The following is a 21,701-nucleotide window of genomic DNA, read 5'->3' on the forward strand; positions in this document are numbered from 1 at the left end:
GACAAAACGGATGGCACTGTGATATACTGCATCCAGTTTGCTGTACTACCGTGTACAGTACTACTTATATGTTGTCCTTGCCTACTAGGTCCATGTCAGAACATTACATGTTGAAGCCAATTAATGTTAACATGGTTCACTTAAAACAAAAGCTTGTCAGATATTGACCACCTTCAAAAAAAACATGTATTTATTTATTATTGATCAGCATTCTGTAATTATTATGATTTACACAAATACATTATGATATGGAGAGTATGTAGAATTGTTACATTTTGTATGTTACATCGACAGTATTATGTAAAGGGAGTAGTGTGACAGAGGTAGGTGTGTGTTTTGCAGCTGGTGGTCAGGAGGCCATGTGGCAGACTGAACCCCAGAGAGTTGCTTCGCTACAGGAGGACAGCAGAGCTCCGCACAACACCACCAAGCCTCGGACTTGTACACGGATGACAAAAGCAACACGTGTGTGCTTTGAAAAAGAAGACAACGCTTATTTCGTTGGGACTTTTCCTCTCTCTTCTTCAAGGATCGATCAACCAAAGGTGGGAGCCTTCTGCAATGGAAGCTTTGATGTCTGTTAATAACTGAAAAAAGAAACAAAGTTGAACAAAGAAACAAATTAGGAAAGGGATAAAGATAAAGCATTATTTTTGTGCATGTAATATAGCAAATTTGTATTTTTTAAAAAGCATTCTGGAGTTTCAGAGTGATATAAGGAAAAGAGTAACAACACAATGTGTCTTTAATTTTTGGGTAAAATATGCAAAAATGTATTTTAATTGTTTTATGTCTGTTTTTTGACATTCTATTCACAGCAGTTGGACAATGTTTTGTACAGATTTTAAAAAGTTAAAAAAGAAACATATTTAGTTGGTATAATATTTCTAGTGTAGGCTACTTTTAAGAATGGAAAATGCGAAACACACCGTTTAAAGCTACTTCTCCCTTAAACTGATCCAGTAAGGCTAAGTTCAGTTAACTCACTGGCAGATGGTTACATTAATTATTTATAAATTATTTAAAATAACGTCAAACTTAAACCTTATAAAGCATTCCCTTCATAAACATTCAGAATGTGTTATGAGCAGAGGACAATCATGATCATTCTTATTTATATGTACATCATAGTTCTATTTTTTGATATTTGGAAATATTCAAACATGTCACTTGCGTATTGTGTAGATTTTATTTAATTAAATTCTTTATTTAACAAGTCCGGTAAAAGCCAAGCACTGGCAATAAACCTATTATCACTTGTAAAATAATTCATAGAAGCTAAATTATATAAAAAAGTTTTAAAAATCTGATATTATTGTAAAACTATATTATGAGAAAAAATGTACTATTGTTTTTTTGGTTATAATGCAATATGACACATCCAAATTTCACCTTCTATTTAAAAAAAACTTGAGACAAATTGGATTGTCTGAAAGTTACAATATTATTTTCAATATTGAATAAATGATTACTATTACTATACTATACAATAACAAGGTCCTCTCTCTATATTCAAAGGAAAAATAAGACAGTACATAAAATGCAAACTCTTTTGAAATTATTACCTACATTTATTCACTGCAATTATGCTTGAATTCACAGATAATATAATAAATATTCTACAAAATAGTTGACCTTGTGTGTTGGGTGTGAGAGTTCATGTCCCAACAGTGTCCATAAGAAGTGGTTTTAAGCGGTTTTGTTCTGGTAGCTGTTCAGATGTCCATAGTGAATTTGACCTTTTGACAAAGTAGACAGACAAATAATTGGACATGCCTTAGAATTGAGCAGTTGGATTAGTATGAAATATGTGTACAAAAGAGTGCAATTGTTTTGATTTAAAAAGCAAAACAACGAGGGGAGTTAAAAGTAGGTCTAAAAAGAGTCCTTAATAGCAGTCCTTTGTTGTAGAGAAAGGGAGCTGCAAGTATTTATCAATGCTGCTGTTGTCTCCTGAGTTTTAATTCCTGACAATGATTTGTATTTGAGATTTTTTTTAGAAAAAGTAAAGTATGTTTTCTCTTCTTGGGCTTTCACTTGAACCCTTCTGAGGGATCATACCTTTTGTTGTTGTTCTAAAACATATTTTATATTCATTTCTTTACAGTAATCTAGATTTTATAAGTAGGGAAAGATCTTTCCAAGAGTTTAGATGTAAGCTTTTTTTCTTTTGTAAGAGATTCATAGGAGTTTTTAAATTGTGTTTGTGCATTTCCACATGGTCCATACAAACAAACAGATGATTTTGTGTTTCTTCAAGTTGATTTCCGTTCCAGAGCACTGTGTTGTTCACTATGATATCATTTTTCAGGCCCGTGTGAAATAGTTTTGAACTAAAACGCGTCCACATCTATCCTAGAGACACTAAATTAAACTCAATGACAACCATGCCACCTTGCCCACCTTCCCAGATCAGTCCAGTGGGGATGTACATGTCTAGTGTAAACACATTCTATTGTATCTGTCAGAGAGAATGATGACGCAACCCAGAAAACACTTAACATAATATGAAAGTGCCATTAAAAACAAACTGTCCCATAACAAACTGTCCCACAACAAACTGTCCCATAACAAACTGTCCCATAACAAACTGTTCCACAGAAGTTAACTTAACATTGGATGAATTCATTCTAGTTTCAACAAAGACAAACATTTGTGAAATTGGCAGGTTTTGTTAGGAATTCTGACCAGTGTTTCTAAGCCTTAACTGTAACATATTTCAGAAGGGGAACCCTGTTTCTCCTCATTGATGGCTATTCCTTTCAATCATGGTTGAGGGTATGGCCAAGAAAAGATCATAACGATGCCATCAATATCAGATGTTATGTTGCCATAATATTATAAAGGGCTGAGTTTACCATACCTTGTTAAAACCTAGTGTTACCCTAGTAAACACCCCCCCCCATCACACTTGATCTCGGGTTTTCGTCATTGTTCAGGATGGATGACATCAAAGTTACTGTTTCTTCTTCATTGTGCATCTCTGAACCTCTCTCCACCTACCAAATGTTTTTTTTAGGATTATTTATGTCTGCAACACCAAAGATGATGAAGCCATCCAACTGTCAGGAAAGTCAGACTTTCTATCTTGGAGACAAATGCTGCTCTCGTCTCTATTGGCATACGTAACTAGAATGATGCTGTAGTAACATCCTCTCAAAGTGGCAGTACCCTGGTAGATGGTAAACAAGCAATATGTTTCACTTAAGTTCTGAATATGTTGAGTGTTGAATAGAGAGTCATAGATATGTGTGCTTTGGTTTATCGACCTATGCTCGTTTCAGTTTGGTACACCCAAAGAAAGACCAGTGTATGGTGTCTTTAATACAGAGAACAGGGGCAGGGGCCTACTTTGCTTTTTTAGTGTCAATGATGAGAGCTCAGCATGTATCTCTTTCTGTAAGTACTAGGACTTTTGTATGTGCTCTTTTTGGTTGAGCTGTTGTCACAACCATAGTTATTTCCTGTTTCCACTTCTGTTGAGTGTTTTGTGTGTCTTGTGATCTGTCCAGAAAATACAAAAGTCATCACTTGCAGGTTTTAAGCTACAGTGCACCTCATGAAGGAACATTTGAGAATGTAGTACTAGTCAGGTAATCCATTATGTCATTATGATGAATGCTGTTAAAGTCATCCAAAATACATATTTGTTAGTCATCTTCAGACCTAAAAGCAGTCTATTGTCAAGATGGCTCTATCTGTTCTGTAGATCCAAATATCGATTTTGGAGTGAACAATCACTTTAAGTTACACTCTCCACAATGAACTGTAAATCATTGTCTGAGCGAGCACGCTTTAGGCTATTGTATTTTCCTTGCTGCGTATCTTTGACACGTATCTTATAATACTACGGAGAAATACTAAAAACAGGATGTGCAACAAATGTTGAACTTGCACTTATTTTCAATCCATGTTTGTGTACATGAAAACCCTAATACCTAGCATTCTCCTGTCTTCGCTTGTTGTCCAGATCATGTAGCTTCAATGGCTAATGTCATAGTTTCAAAATGTTTTGCTGCTAAAATGGGATGTCCAAGCAGTGGATAGATGGGAGCCAAATTGGATGTTCAAAAATGTCTTACTTAAACGTAGTAAATTGGATTCAAGTATACAGTGCCTTGCGAAAGTATTCGGCCCCCTTGAACTTTGCGACCTTTTGCCACATTTCAGGCTTCAAACATAAATATATAAAACTGTATTTTTTTGTGAAGAATCAACAACAAGTGGGACACAATCATGAAGTGGAACGACATTATTTGGATATTTCAAACTTTTTTAACAATTCAAAAACTGAAAAATTGGGCGTGCAAAATTATTCAGCCCCTTTACTTTCAGTGCAGCAAACTCTCTCCAGAAGTTCAGTGAGGATCTCTGAATGATCCAATGTTGACCTAAATGACTAATGATGATAAATACAATCCACCTGTGTGTAATCAAGTTTCCGTATAAATGCACCTGCACTGTGATAGTCTCAGAGGTCCGTTAAAAGCGCAGAGAGCATCATGAAGAACAAGGAACACACCAGGTAGGTCCGAGATACTGTTGTGTAGAAGTTTAAATCCGGATTTGGATACAAAAAGATTTCCCAAGCTTTAAACATCCCAAGGAGCACTGTGCAAGCGATAATATTGAAATGGAAGGAGTATCAGACCACTGCAAATCTACCAAGACCTGGCCGTCCCTCTAAACTTTCAGCTCATACAAGGAGAAGACTGATCAGAGATGCAGCCAAGAGGCCCATGATCACTCTGGATGAACTGCAGAGATCTACAGCTGAGGTGGGAGACTCTGTCCATAGGACAACAATCAGTCATGTATTGCACAAATCTGGCCTTTATGGAAGAGTGGCAAGAAGAAAGCCATTTCTTAAAGATATCCTTAAAAAGTGTCGTTTAAAGTTTGCCACAAGCCACCTGGGAAACACACCAAACATGTGGAAGAAGGTGCTCTGGTCAGATGAAACCAAAATTGAACTGGCAACAATGCAAAACGTTATGTTTGGCGTAAAAGCAACACAGCTCATCACCCTGAACACCCTATCCCCACTGTCAAACATGGTGGTGGCAGCATCATGGTTTGGGCCTGCTTTTCTTCAGCAGGGACAGGGAAGATGGTTAAAATTGATGGGAAGATGGATGGAGCCAAATACAGGACCATTCTGGAAGAAAACCTGATGGAGTCTGCAAAAGACCTGAGACTGGGACGGAGATTTGTCTTCCAACAAGACAATGATCCAAAACATAAAGCAAAATCTACAATGGAATCGTTAAAAAATAAACATATCCAGGTGTTAGAATGGCCAAGTCAAAGTCCAGACCTGAATCCAATCGAGAATCTGTGGAAAGAACTGAAAACTGCTGTTCACAAATGCTCTCCATCCAACCTCACTGAGCTCGAGCTGTTTTGCAAGGAGGAATGGGAAAAAATTTCAGTCTCTCAATGTGCAAAACTGATAGAGACATACCCCAAGCGACTTACAGCTGTAATCACAGCAAAAGGTGGTGCTACAAAGTATTAACTTAAGGGGGCTGAATAATTTTGCACGCCCAATTTTTCAGTTTTTGAATTGTTAAAAAAGTTTGAAATATCCCATAAATGTCGTTCCACTTCATAATTGTGTCCCACTTGTTGTTGATTCTTCACAAAAAAATACAGTTTTATATCTTTATGTTTGAAGCCTGAAATGTGGCAAAAGGTCGCAAAGTTCAAGGGGGCCGAATACTTTCGTAAGGCACTGTAGTTAACATGAGCACATTTTTTATTATATTTTAGACACATTTTGTGAAAGTTGTACTCAGAGATAACACGCTATTTGATAGTTGTTTTGGAATCTCTTCGGTAATTCACCAACTTTGTGTGAGAAACCTGACATTTTGAACATACTGCCTCATCTCGCTCACTGCTTGTAAACATTTTCCTTATTTATACAAGAACACATTTTGTACAGTTTGTTAAAGGAGAGAGGTTTTGTTATTTGGTTAGTTTGCTAGTACGCTGGTTAGTCACTTGGCTACTTCGTCTTCCTGTGACAGAGATGCTCAAGTAACCCTTGTTTTTATTAATTGGAAATATATGTTTTGTTTCCTTTCTGTCTTGGTTTTACTCTTTGAATATGAATATGTCAATTTTCTTTTTTAATAAAAAAAATCTTGTTTTTAATGGTTGTATTCCAAAACAGTTCCAAGAATACAATGGGGGAAAAAGACACAAGTCAATTACATAAATACCAAGTTTATTTTAGTGTTGAGCAAATTGTATTATGTTTGTTCAATATAAATGTTTCATGTGGTAGGCAAAGTGTTTGATACCCATGAAAAAGGTGCAAGCTCCTTCCTCTTTAGGTTATCATAGTAATACCCAAACATAATTGTATTGACCAAGCCTTGACATTGTAATAATGCTACTGCATTCAAAATACCATACATTGCCCTCTCAGTTAAGTCACAATAGAACTTGTAACTGATAAACCAATATTCTGATCTAATATGATCGTTCATTACACTTCTTCCCTTTTGATTTAAAGTGATTCTGTGTGTATCTGTATGTATCTGGGTATGTATCTGTGTAGCTAAAAGCTACTCCTACAAGATGCAGAGCCTTCACGTCCATATAGAAACCACTCTAACCACATTGTAGTCTCAAACTTTATCTTGCCATACCAGGAACCGTAGGAATATATATATAGCATCATCTATATAGATTGACAAAATAACTGACAATAGAATAAACTCTAGCGAACATATATGAAGATACTCTGTCGTATCAAAACTACAATTACATTTTTTTTAACTCAACCCTGCTGAGTTCCAAAGACTTCCTGAATCCACATGATACATGTAGAAGGAGATATATTTACAGAAAGATTGCATGCTTTGAAAGAGACCATGTCAGTGGTAACTTGTTTTATTTTATTTGTGCTGAGTTGACGACAGACAGGAAGTGTACATCTGTTTTCCTGAAGACTAGAGAGATCAATAAGTTAAAGTACCATACTGTCTTAGGCCTCAATTCAATCAGGTCGAGTGTTAACCCGCTTTGGAAGAGATCCACGTGACAGATGTTCTGGCGGTGTTGGAGGTGTATCTGTCGTATGAGCGGACAAATAATTGAGCAGCTGCTCTTGTGTGTCACAAACCACCACTCCCTTATTATCCCTATTCTGTTAGAAGTTAGGAAGTGTAGACTAATGCATGTTTTCATGTTCATTTGGATGGGGGGAATTATAGCCTATCAGTTTAATCAAGGTGCAGACAATAGAACATCACGAATTTGAGTGTTTGAACTTGTAATGCGGCTGCATGAACTAACGCGGCTGGTGGTTTCGTTGGGTCCAATGGTAGTGTCCGCGGTAAGTTAACTCTAGAGCCGCTTGTTGATTTGACAGCTCAGCGCAGTTTTACCTCCGACATGCCAAAACAACCACGATACGGGTGTCGGATGTGCGAATCGGAGATCATCTAGCCCTTAGGGGACCAGAACATAATTACAAATCATTTGCAGACTGCAAATTGAACGCAAGAAGCCCAAACAGCTATATTTGACTAAACATAATCATTTCAAACCTTGTTTCAGTAAAATTAGTATATTATCAAATATACATTGAGTACACAAAACATTAGGAACAGCTGTACTTTCCCAGACATAGATTGATCAGGTGAATCCAGGTGAAAGCTATGATCTCTTATTGATATCACTTGTTAAATCCACTTCAATCAGTGTTGATGAAGGGGAGACGGGTTAAAGAAGGATTTTTTTGCCTTCAGACAGTTGAGAGATTGATTGTGTATGTGTGCCATTCAGAGGGTGAATGGGAAAGACAAAAGATTTAAGTGCCTTTGATCGGGGTATGGTAGCAGGTGCCAGGCACACCAGTTTGTGTCAAGAACTCCAACTCTGCTGGGTTTTTCACACTCAACAGTTTCCTGTGTGTATCAAGAATGGTCCACCAACCAAAACACATCCAGCTAACTTGACACAACTGTGGGAAGCAATGGAGTTAACATGGGCCAGCATCCCTTTTGGAATGATTTTGACACCTTGTAGAGTCAATGCCCTGACAAATCGAGGCTGTTCTGAAGGTGTTGTTAATGTTTGGTATTACTCAGTGTATCGCTCTAATATATGTGGGAATACTTTGGAAAAGTTTTCCAAAATTAAAATGTTGGTGTTTTTACAGCCTATGTCAAAAATAAAAAATAAAAATAACATTTGCTCAGTAAACTTGGGGGGGGCAAATAAAATCCACAGCAGACCATCAGTTTGGGAACCCTGTCCTAGTTAATATTAGCCTAGGGATCTATTCAATCCATATTGCGGAAGTTCAGCTTTGGCATAGACTGCATTCACAATAAATGTTGCATATGTCAGCTCAATCGAAAATTACTTAAACATTGATATTGCGCAATCTGTTATGCTTCAGCGATACAGATTGAAAAGAGAGCCTTAATGCTGTTTATCTTTATTTGCTTTCGCTCCCCAGCTACTCAATTGAATGGTAAACAGTCTGTCACGACATGAGACTCTTTTATTGACCACAGAGGAGCCAGGGTCGTTTGAGAAGAAGAAGGAAATGAAATTAGCTCTTAGAACTTAAGGATGAGGGAGATTGGGCCGAGTGTAAAGGAGAAACAGACAGATTGAGAGACTGAAGGGTAGACAAATAGATAGAAGAATTAGTCACGGCTCCCTCCAAAACACGAAAGTAGGAAGCTGAACAGGTATATAATGTCCAGGTAGAGGTTCAGGGTGGCAAAGACGTACTCCTCTGGACTCATAGTGTAGCGCTTGTTGCCTATCAGCAGCTGGGTGTCAAACGCCAGGAACTAAGAGAAAGAGAGAGAGAGAGAGAGAGAGAGAGAGAGAGAGAGAAGGGTTTTATTGTCATGTACACCATTTTGCTACAGGCTGTAACCCAATGATTAGGACCAGGGGTTTGTCCTGACCACGTAACCTTGACCAGAAAAAACTCTGGGTCTTGCCAATGATGAATGTGTGTTGAATATCTGCCACTCACCAGAGTGAAGAGGATAGCTCCTATCACAGCATAGATGGCTTGTAACCAGGGAACCTGGGGAGGTAAGAATGTTATCGAACAGCGCTAAGAAGATACAGGCCACTAATTTAGGAAAGACACTGGGGCTCTTCCAGATCATCTATGAGATCACCCTTCAGCTAATCCTTCTTATTCATGCTAGTATGCTACCCACCCGAATAGGGTGAGCGAGGGCCAAAAGCCTTACCGTCACTCTATATATAAACTCACTGTCACAACTATTCTTATTGCGGTCTGGAAAGATACGCACAGCCATTACACCATCAATATCTAGTTCTGCTTATGTACAGTGTCAATGGAAGCTAAGCAGACAAGACAGGCTACTTACATATCCAAAAGGGATGACGATGGAGAGTATGATGCAACAGTACAGCATGACCATGGTCAGGACAAACAGGACTCCCTGGTAAGAGGTGAAGTCAATCTACAGTAGGAAACGAGGTAGAGAGAATAATGGTGTTTTGTTAAAATGCACTCATGATCAATCAATTGGATTGTGCCATGGTTTAATTTCTTCAAAAGAAAACAATGTTATGAAGATGGGTTCATTTTTCTCACCTTGGTCTGGAAGCTGAAGATGGTGACAGACATACACACCACAGCAGTGATGCCCAGACACAGGACCACAGACTTGGTGTTGTAGAAGCTGGAGAGAGAGAGAGAGAGTAGAGACAGACATTGATTAATCCATCAATTAGTTATAAAGAAATAAAGCAATAACACTTGCTTGTCTTTTCCTAATTGCACTGACTTTGCTGATAACTACTTTCACGAGGAAAAATGTAACTACTAGGACTGTGATCTGTGGTTGTCTCACCTAGATGTAGCTATCTATAGATGAATGCACTAACTAAGTTCGTCTGGATAAAAGTTTCTGCTAAATGACTCAAATGTGAAATGTAGTCATCCTTCCCATCCATGTGGATGTTGATAGATGTGTTCATTCTTATCTTCATCTTATCTTCATCATTTATTTCAACATATGTTTCTAATTGGGCCAGGAGTTTGACCGGTTCCTGTGACCTGGCCAGGAAAAACTCCTAACCCCACCTATGTCAACATCTGAGTCCCCCAACCAACCCTACCCACACATGAAACACACGAGTTAGTCATTTACCTGGACACAAAGCCCATCATGCAGGCCAGGCTGAGAGTCTGAGAGCAGGAGAGAGGAAGGCATGCAGATAGAGCCCAGATAGGTATAGAGCAGAGTCAATGAGGTACATAGACAGATGGACGGGCAGGGAGACTATTGGGTACATGCTATTCTCTTGAATTGCTCTAATATTTATTCCTCATTATACTCACAAAGAGAGACAGCAGAATGAGGTTCCAGGGAAACTGCCTCCTGTTATAGAGATGAAGAGAATTCAGGTTGGTAAATTCACTCTTTCATATTGCATGTTATCATTCTACCATCATTGTATGACTACCATTTACTGTGGATGATCACAACCCTAATCTATGAAGGATGTTAGAAATACCGTATTAACGTGTTATATCTGCTTAATACATGTGTAAAGTGTTGGTGTTCATGCATATTAAAACTACATTTAACTATTTGATTGATTGAATGTCCCATCTGTTTTTTGACGTGACAGTCCAGTAAGTGCTGCGTACTGCCCAGATTGTCATTTTCATAGGAGGGAGACTATTACCTGATTTGTTCACCACAGCAGTTCAGTGCGATGTAGGTGGCCAAGAACATCATGCTGTCGAAAGGCAAAAAGAAACCAGTTCATTATTAGCACAATTACATGGCTGAATCCCAAATCACCCCCTTCCCCTCACCCTTCTATTTGCACGTTCACGCACGCCTCCGAAATATGCACAAGTGTCCCAAAACTGAGGGAGTGAAAATGATGGAGGGTTTAGGGGCTAATTGGCTCATTCCACAGAATGAGTGTCTTTTGCATCCCTTTGATATTTTAAGTTGAAATTGTGTACTAATATTGAATTTGAATTTTGAAATTAAGTGCCCTTTAATATAGACAACATGGGGAATTAAATCAGTCAGATTTTATATGAATATAAACTTGCTGAAGTACCACAATAGGTCATTTTGACATCATGTCCCTCTGTGACTTCAAGGAAAATGTTTACCCGCTTCATTTAACTTTTCAACAGAATTGTAAAGCTCTAGTTATTTTATTTATTTGACAAAGTAATTTCTGAAGATGATTATTTAATGTGGTTAGTGAATCATTTACGTCTGTCCCTCATTTTAAGATCCATCCTGTTACTCGAGCTAAACTCCCATTTTAATATGGTGAAACTATTCCCTTTTCATTCTTTTTTTCAAAAGAAACATCTAATAGTCAAATCATAGTGTAAAAACATGTGAGCTGGTTCATCTCTTTTTACCCATTAGGTGGTGTTTTGTGGTGAAAAACTGAGCGGGTCGAGCTTAACATGTCAACCCTGTTATGCATAGACAGACAGGCTAGAAATTTTTAACAATACATTTAAAAAATGGTGAAGCTTGCATTCAATTGCCACTCCCTGTTCCACACAACAAACTCCCATTCCCTCTGTCACAAGGGGATTCATGGCTGATTTATGAAATCTTCAACCCTGTTACGGTCAACCCTGTTATTTTATTTGACACTTAATAGGCACTTATTATAGTATTTATGTATTTATTTAACCCTTATGAGATTGGAAAACGTTGTTTTTTTATTAAGTTAAACATGCTTTTTATGACAGAATGTTAAAACTAGGTTTAAAAAATGTTGTTGACCAAGTTACACTTCACAGAAGATACTGACTTGGTGGAACAACCCAATTAGACCCTCCTATAGCCACTTCGACCGAGTCAGCTATGCTGTCGGTTTCAGAGCAAAGTGGTATAGCATAACGCATCACATTATTTTGGAGTTTGATCAATTTAACACAAAATAATGGAGAGGCGTGCCTAATTCTGAGTCACCTGTATTTGTTTGTCAGATTTTGAGGCTTGGTACATGTAACATATGAAATACCACCCAAATTAAATATTTAACTGCTACTGAGGTGTATATCTTGTAAAACGACAGGGGGAACTTTCTCATTTGTATTTCGGGCTTGTTTTATTATTTAAATGTGGAACATGAATTGCATCATTCAAGTCTCGAGTGTGTTCCGAAGTTGATGGGTTTATTTGATCCCCTTGCCACTCTTGAAGTCACCCTATGAGATCCGCCAGCAACACGTGACAACAGAGGGCCCTGCAAGCGAGTTGATAGGGGCAAGGGGCTAGGGGCTGGTTTGGGAGTTACCGTCTGATGAAAAGTGAGGGCATGTCCATCAAGATATTTGTTGTCACTTACTAGGAGCACATGTACAGGTGGGGGTGTGCCTGAATGTAAAACCTCACTGGTGCACTGTGGAGAGATGAGAGAGTGTTACACTATGTTGAGTACACACATACACAAACACACACACACACACTCATTTTGGATATATTTACAATGTAATGGATATGATACATACCAGAATGTGAAGAGAGCAACAATGGCCACAGTCACAAAGAGTTGGATCATCAGGATGGCATAGACCTTTAACAATACAGAGAGGAGGAATAAGAGGGGATGGCCAAGATACACCCTCAGTATACTATACTGCATGCTGGATCATGCATGGGTGACATGCTTAAAGAAGTCAGTGTAGCTCAGTTACAGTAATATTATTATCTGGATCATATTTATTTGGGCACACAGTGGGAAAACGTTTTGCAACGGGAAAAAAAATGAGTGTTTCTAATTGGACGAGTATTTCTTATAAGTTCAGGTTCTCCCTCCCTGTTTCAGTACCTTTCTGATAAAGATCCTCCTGACGGCCTGGTCGTCCCAGGAGAACTGGGTTTGCATCTCCTCATAGTCTGACAGGGAGGGAAGAGGGTTAAACATCTTGTTAAAACAGCAGATGTGTGTAAAGATTCACCTCTAACCTCTGGGTACATCACACGCTGTAATGTTCGTTGCTGCCCATCTATCTTTGTTCTATAGTAAGTGTGTGTGTGTGTGTGTGTGTGTGTGTGTGTGTGTGTGTGTGTGTGTGTGTGTGTGTGTGTGTGTGTGTGTGTGTGTGTGTGTGTGTGTGCGCGCGCAACCGGATGTAGAAGAAGAGCACTACATAAAGGAGCCCATTGTTAAAGGGGATGAGAAATTCCTGTGTAACTGACTATTATAGATAGAAAGACGTTTTGATATTACCTGCAGTAGCCTCTTCATAGCTGGGTGGGTACTCTTTGCCTGTCTTTGGAGACACCTGAATATATGGTGAGGGACACAAATGGTCAGAGATACCAGTTGTTAGAAGTAGTATCAAACTGAAAGACACTTTAACAAAACTTCAGAAAACACTTCACCCTTACAGGGCCGGCTCGCCCTTAACACGGATCACGTTGTGCATGTAAAGCCCCCGATCGCTAGGGGCCCCACAATTTAATAACATTTATGGAAAACACTTAGGCTCTGGATGAAAGTTTGAATAGTAAAATACACAAAATGTAAATTTGATATTTAGTAGTGCATAAGCAGGTTTCCTCTTGTTATGTCAGTCACTGAGTGACATAGCGATGAACCATGGCTTTAAATGGACTAATGTTCTCTTGAGTCATGTTTTGTGTCCATATAAAAAAAAAACTTTCGCAAGAGGTGGGGGGGGCACCCAACCAAATCTCAATGGGGCCCGCAAAAGGCTAGAGCCGGCCCTGCACTATTATAGCATAAAACTCACTTCATTCAACTCAACTTCTTTCAACTCAACTTCCTTTTGCTGCTATAAAACAAAATGGCCAGGTGAAGGATAACAGTTGAAGTTTAACAAACAATTTATGAACATGCTATTTTGTATTCTATGATTCTATTCATGCATTCAACTCCTCATGATCCACTGAAAATCCAGATAGGCTACATGTAGAGGCCTGTATCAGTGTAAACAAGCCTCCATGTTTCATCAGTGTTTAGGATAGGATAAGGATTAGGATACTCTTAGTAGGCAGCCATCTTAGTTTTGCCGACTTATGCTGCATTCGTAACCAAGTGGGAGGTGGGAATTTACACATTTTGATGTCACAAATACCAGTTGGATGCATTCACATGCTTTAAACTCGTTCACAAATGTTGATTGGCTACAAGCTGCGTAAACCATAAACTAAAAGTACAGTTGTCATGCTTGTAAAAAAATATATAATTTTCAAAAACCATATTAATAGATTGCTTTCTATAAATAATGTTTTGTCGTTGCATTTAACGGCTGAAAATGATGTTATCGCAGTCATTTCCTTAGTTGGTGATGTCAGAGGTCAGCATGTGGGAGAAGTGAGAGCTCAAGATGATAGACGAGTTTCCCACTAGTAATTACCAGTTGGAGGGTCATTCAAGTGGATTTTTCCCAGTCGTATGTGGTAAATTCCCAGTTGGTTATGAACACAGCAATAGATGGTGCGTTCCTCTGCCCAGGCGTTGCTGACGCATGCCAGATCTTACAATGACTGGATAGGTATTTAACATATAACTTAACCACATATTATGTTATAGCAATCTGGTGCCTGGCGGCACAGTCGATGACGTGGCACACAACCATTGGTTGATCCATGTAACGTCTGAGCAGAGGAACAGTGAATGAGTATAACATTATAGAAATAGTCCATCTCTCTTTCTCAGTTTTTTAGATGATAGTTTATGATGATATTCACAGTATATCACAGAGAGAGAACCACAAATAATGTCTGGAATTGGAAATTCAGAACAGCAACCAATTTCTGCTCACCTCAGCTTTGAAGCACTAATCTTGTAAGAGAGAAAGACATCTTTACCTTTCCCTTGGTCATGTTTGCGTCTTTTTTTGAATCCCTTTAGCGTTGACTTTCTGTTGATTACGGTGTTGTTGTTGTCCTTGTTCTTATGATGTCATTCAAAGGCTTGTCAACATCAGTAGTAGATTTCCTTCTATATGATGAAGCTCCCTTTGTGTCCTTTTCTTTTTGTGTCCCTTCCGTGTTGTTTCTGTATTTTCTTCTAGGTTTCCCTCAGTTGTGGTACAGTAGAAGAGAGAGATTGAAGTTGTTCTTACAGTGGCTGTGCTGAATCTGTCTCCACTGTGCAGATTACAACCAACCAAGCCCTATATAGAGCATTATTAGGAGGTTAATCCCTTTCCAACCCTGATCGCATTTCCCCCCATATCTCTGCTCTAATGAGGCCGTTCGAGCAACATCCAGGTAAGGTTCCAGCATTGGGACGTGGAGGAATGTACCACTGCCTTAACCCAGAAAGGGTGGTTGATATTTTGAAGTAACTGGGGGGGGTAACATATCTGAATTACATGTGTGTTATGTAGCATACTGACCCCCATAGCAGAATTACAGTAGTAGGAAGGTGGCCTCTGCCAGTCAAACCCATCCCACACATCATCCAAATCTATTTTAATAATACACTTTATAAACCTTTTATAAAACCATCAATAATATCCACCTCTTTGTCTCTCTGTCTGTCTGGCCCTCTCCTCCCCCTGATTCCCTCTTCCTCTATCTAGACCAGCAGTCCCCAACCAATTCCACAATTCCGTGAATGATAGTCCTCAAGAGCCATTAGAAGCATTATTTCATATAACTTATTATCTAACCAATCATGTATTTTTCTGAATGAATTTCAAATAATCCGATAAATATATAGAAAAACACAGCTCTTGTGTATACATAAATATATAGAAAAACACAGCTCTTGTGTATACATAAATATATAGAAAAACACAGCTCTTGTGTATACATAAATATATAGTAAAACACAGCTCTTGTGTATACATAAATATATAGTAAAACACAGCTCTTGTGTATACATAAATATATAGAAAAACACAGCTCTTGTGTATACATAAATATATAGAAAAACACAGCTCTTGTGTATACATAAATATATAGTAAAACACAGCTCTTGTGTATACATAAATATATAGTAAAACACAGCTCTTGTGTATACATAAATATATAGAAAAACACAGCTCTTGTGTATACATAAATATATAGAAAAACACAGCTCTTGTGTATACATAAATATATAGAAAAACACAGCTCTTGTGTATACATAAATATATAGTAAAACACAGCTCTTGTGTATACATAAATATATAGTAAAACACAGCTCTTGTGTATACATAAATATATAGAAAAACGCAGCTCTTGTGTATACATAAATATATAGAAAAACACAGCTCTTGTGTATACATAAATATATAGTAAAACACAGCTCTTGTGTATACATAAATATATAGTAAAACACAGCTCTTGTGTATACATAAATATATAGAAAAACACAGCTCTTGTGTATACATAAATATATAGAAAAACACAGCTCTTGTGTATACATAAATATATAGAAAAACACAGCTCTTGTGTATACATAAATATATAGTAAAACACAGCTCTTGTGTATACATAAATATATAGTAAAACACAGCTCTTGTGTGTACATAAATATATAGTAAAACACAGCTCTTGTGTATACATAAATATATAGAAAAACACAGCTCTTGTATATACATAAATATATAGAGAAACACAGCTCTTGTGTATACATAAATATATAGAAAAACACAACTCTTGTGTATACATAAATATATAGGAAAACACAGCTCTTGTGTATACATAAATATATAGGAAAACACAGCTCTTGTGAAACAGTGACATCATGTCTTTGTGTAAGACTAGTTTAGTAACAGCCAGGTAGGATTAACGAGATAGAGGTTAAGAACATTATGTTCCTGAGACGACCCACACATAGAATCATAATGGGATTCACCTGAAACAGTCATACAACAACAACCTTTGATCTTGAGCTGTAACATTCATTAAGATCATTTTCTAGAACCGATTGTCTTATCTAACCTCTAGTCTCTCTATTCCACTGCTATCACACAGTATCTACATGGAAAGCATAAGTCAACAACAGTATGGTTATTGTGAGAAACTCCTATCTGCTTTCCTTGTGGCTCAGGTATGACATAGCTTGACTGAAACTAGAAAATCAGACAAGGCTTTTGTTTCTCACAGTTATGCCTGTCTGTGGTCATCTATCCTAGTCCTTGGTTGCCATCACTGTGCTTTATTTCTTGAGCAATCATAAGAGCCATACCACCAGCCTATTTACAAATGCTGAAGTATTCAAACATATCCATGACACACACAACATAACCATTTTTTATGAAGTCAAATAAGTTGAGCCACACACATGATCATAATAAGATTTAACAGAGCCAGAGGGAGTGGTTTGAAAGAATAGATGCTCTACTCTACTCTACTCTACTCTACTCTAGTAGCACTGTCTGGAACAGGACTGCCAGCACAACCTGGATATCCCTGATGGAAAACAGTGATTGGATTCCTGATTGGACTGTCCTGTTAGTAAGTGTGAAGGGCACAGCCTAGAGTTTAGGCAGTACATTTCCACTTCCACATCCCATGCCTATAGAGGGCAGCAGAAACCAGGTCAGGTGCTGAGAGTGCCAGTAGGCTTGAGAATGATCGGCAGGTGATTGCAGATTGAGAGGGGGCTTGATTAGCTTATGTTATGTTATGTTATGTTATGTTACGTTATGTTATATGATATTATGTTAAGTTATATGATATTATGTTATGTTATATGATATTATGTTATGTTATGTTATGTTATGTTATGTTATATGATATTATGGTACCATGTTATGTTATATGATATTATGTTATGTTATGTTATATGATATTATGGTACCATGTTATGTTATATGATATTATGTTACGTTATGTTATATGATATTATGGTACCATGTTATATGATATTATGTTATGTTATATGATATTATGTTATGTTATATGATATTATGTTATGTTATGTTATATGATATTATGGTACCATGTTATGTTATATGATATTATGTTATGTTATATGATATTATGTTATGTTATATGACATTATGTTATGTTATATGATATTATGTTATGTTATGTTATATGATATTATGTTATGTTATATGATATTATGTTATGTTATGTTATATGATATTATGTTATGTTATATGATATTATGTTATGTTATATGATATTATGTTATGTTATATGATATTATGTTATGTTATATGATATTATGTTATGTTATGTTATATGATATTATGTTATGTTATATGATATTATGTTATGTTATATGATATGATATTATGTTATGTTATATGATATTATGTTATGTTATATGATATTATGTTATGTTATGTTATATGATATTATGTTATGTTATGTTATATGATATTATGTTATGTTATATGATATTATGTTATGTTATATGATATTTTGTTATGTTATATGATATTATGTTATGTTATATGATATTATGTTATGTTATATGATATTATGTTATGTTATATGATATTATGGTACCATGTTATGTTATATGATATTATGTTATGTTATATGATATTATGTTATGTTATATGATATTATGTTATGTTATATGATATTATGGTACCATGTTATGTTATATGATATTATGTTATGTTATATGATATTTTGTTATGTTATATGATATTATGTTATGTTATATGATATGATATTATGTTATGTTATATGATATTATGTTATGTTATATGATATTATGGTACCATGTTATGTTATATGATATTATGTTATGTTATATGATATTATGGTACCATGTTATGTTATATGATATTATGTTATGTTATATGATATTATGTTATGTTATATGATATTATGTTATGTTATGTTATATGATATTATGGTACCATGTTATGTTATATGATATTATGTTATGTTATATGATATTATGTTATATGATATTATGTTATGTTATGTTATATGATATTATGTTATATGATATTATGTTATGTTATGTTATGTTATGTTATATGATATTATGTTAAGTTATATGATATGATGTTATGTTATATGATATTATGTTATGTTATGTTATATGATATTATGGTACCATGTTATGTTATATGATATTATGTTATGTTATGTTATATGATATTATGGTACCATGTTATGTTATATGATATTATGTTATGTTATATGATATTATGGTACCATGTTATATGATATTATGTTATGTTATATGATATTATGTTATGTTATATGATATTATGTTATGTTATATGATATTATGGTACCATGTTATGTTATATGATATTATGTTATGTTATATGATATTATGTTATGTTATATGATATTATGTTATGTTATATGATATTATGTTATGTTATATGATATTATGTTATGTTATATGATATTATGGTACCATGTTATGTTATATGATATTATGTTATGTTATATGATATTATGTTATGTTATATGATATTATGTTATGTTATATGATATTATGTTATGTTATATGATATTATGTTATGTTATATGATATTATGTTATGTTATATGATATTATGTTATGTTATATGATATTTTGTTATGTTATATGATATTATGTTATGTTATATGATATTATGTTATGTTATATGATATTATGTTATGTTATGTTATATGATATTATGGTACCATGTTATGTTATATGATATTATGTTATGTTATATGATATTATTTTATGTTATATGATATTATGGTACCATGTTATGTTATATGATATTATGTTATGTTATATGATATTATGTTATATGATATTATGTTATGTTATATGATATTATGTTATGTTATATGATATTATGTTATGTTATATGATATTATGTTATGTTATATGATATTATGTTATATGATATTATGTTATGTTATATGATATTATGTTATGTTATATGATATTATGGTACCATGTTATATGATATTATGTTATGTTATATGATATTATGTTATATGATATTATGTTATGTTATATGATATTATGTTATATGATATTATGTTATGTTATATGATATTATGGTACCATGTTATGTTATATGATATTATGTTATGTTATATGATATTATGGTACCATGTTATGTTATATGATATTATGTTATGTTATATGATATTATGTTATGTTATATGATATTATGTTATGTTATGTTATATGATATTATGGTACCATGTTATGTTATATGATATTATGTTATGTTATATGATATTATGTTATATGATATTATGTTATGTTATGTTATATGATATTATGTTATATGATATTATGTTATGTTATATGTTATGTTATGTTATATGATATTATGTTAAGTTATATGATATGATGTTATGTTATATGATATTATGTTATGTTATGTTATATGATATTATGGTACCATGTTATGTTATATGATATTATGTTATGTTATGTTATATGATATTATGGTACCATGTTATGTTATATGATATTATGTTATGTTATATGATATTATGGTACCATGTTATATGATATTATGTTATGTTATATGATATTATGTTATGTTATATGATATTATGTTATGTTATATGATATTATGGTACCATGTTATGTTATATGATATTATGTTATGTTATATGATATTATGTTATGTTATATGATATTATGTTATGTTATATGATATTATGTTATGTTATATGATATTATGTTATGTTATATGATATTATGGTACCATGTTATGTTATATGATATTATGTTATGTTATATGATATTATGTTATGTTATATGATATTATGTTATGTTATATGATATTATGTTATGTTATATGATATTATGTTATGTTATATGATATTATGTTATGTTATATGATATTATGTTATGTTATATGATATTTTGTTATGTTATATGATATTATGTTATGTTATATGATATTATGTTATGTTATATGATATTATGTTATGTTATGTTATATGATATTATGGTACCATGTTATGTTATATGATATTATGTTATGTTATATGATATTATTTTATGTTATATGATATTATGGTACCATGTTATGTTATATGATATTATGTTATGTTATATGATATTATGTTATATGATATTATGTTATGTTATATGATATTATGTTATGTTATATGATATTATGTTATGTTATATGATATTATGTTATGTTATATGATATTATGTTATATGATATTATGTTATGTTATATGATATTATGTTATGTTATGTTATATGATATTATGGTACCATGTTATATGATATTATGTTATGTTATATGATATTATGTTATATGATATTATGTTATGTTATATGATATTATGTTATATGATATTATGTTATGTTATATGATATTATGTTATATGATATTATGTTATGTTATATGATATTATGTTATGTTATATGATATTATGTTATGTTATGTTATATGATATTATGTTATGTTATATGATATTATGTTATGTTATATGATATTATGTTATGTTATATGATATTATGTTATGTTATGTTATATGATATTATGTTATGTTATGTTATATGATATTATGTTATATGATATGATATTATGTTATGTTATATGATATCATGTTATGTTATGCAGCAAAGGTTCTCTGGTCTGAAGAAACCAAGATTCAACTCTTTGGCCTGAATGACAAGCATCACGTCTGGATGAAACCTGGCACCATCCCTACGGTGAAGCATGGTGGTGGCAGCATCATGCTGTGGGGATGTTTTTTAGTGGCAGGGACTGGGAGTCTAGTTCAGATTGAGTATAAGATGAAGGGAGCCAAGTACAGAGAAATCCTGGGCCAAAGGTTC

At 34.4% G+C, this 21,701-nt stretch overlaps 1 protein-coding gene and 1 pseudogene across 1 annotated transcript in view; one reads left to right on the forward strand and one right to left on the reverse strand.

Moving 5' to 3' along the window:
• Positions 1-3,303, forward strand: part of LOC112254673 (RNA-binding motif, single-stranded-interacting protein 2) — a 60,584-nt gene extending 57,281 nt beyond the window's left edge. The window contains exon 14 of the mRNA XM_024427420.2: positions 343-3,303. The gene's annotated coding sequence lies outside the window, so the exon portion shown is untranslated. The remainder of the gene's footprint in view (positions 1-342) is intronic.
• Positions 3,304-8,681: 5,378 nt separating this feature from the next.
• LOC112254676 lies at positions 8,682-15,259 on the reverse strand (annotated as a pseudogene).
• Between the last annotated feature and the right edge of the window lie 6,442 nt (positions 15,260-21,701).

This window comes from Oncorhynchus tshawytscha, linkage group LG07, assembly GCF_018296145.1.
Source record: "Oncorhynchus tshawytscha isolate Ot180627B linkage group LG07, Otsh_v2.0, whole genome shotgun sequence".
Lineage (NCBI taxonomy): Eukaryota > Metazoa > Chordata > Actinopteri > Salmoniformes > Salmonidae > Oncorhynchus > Oncorhynchus tshawytscha.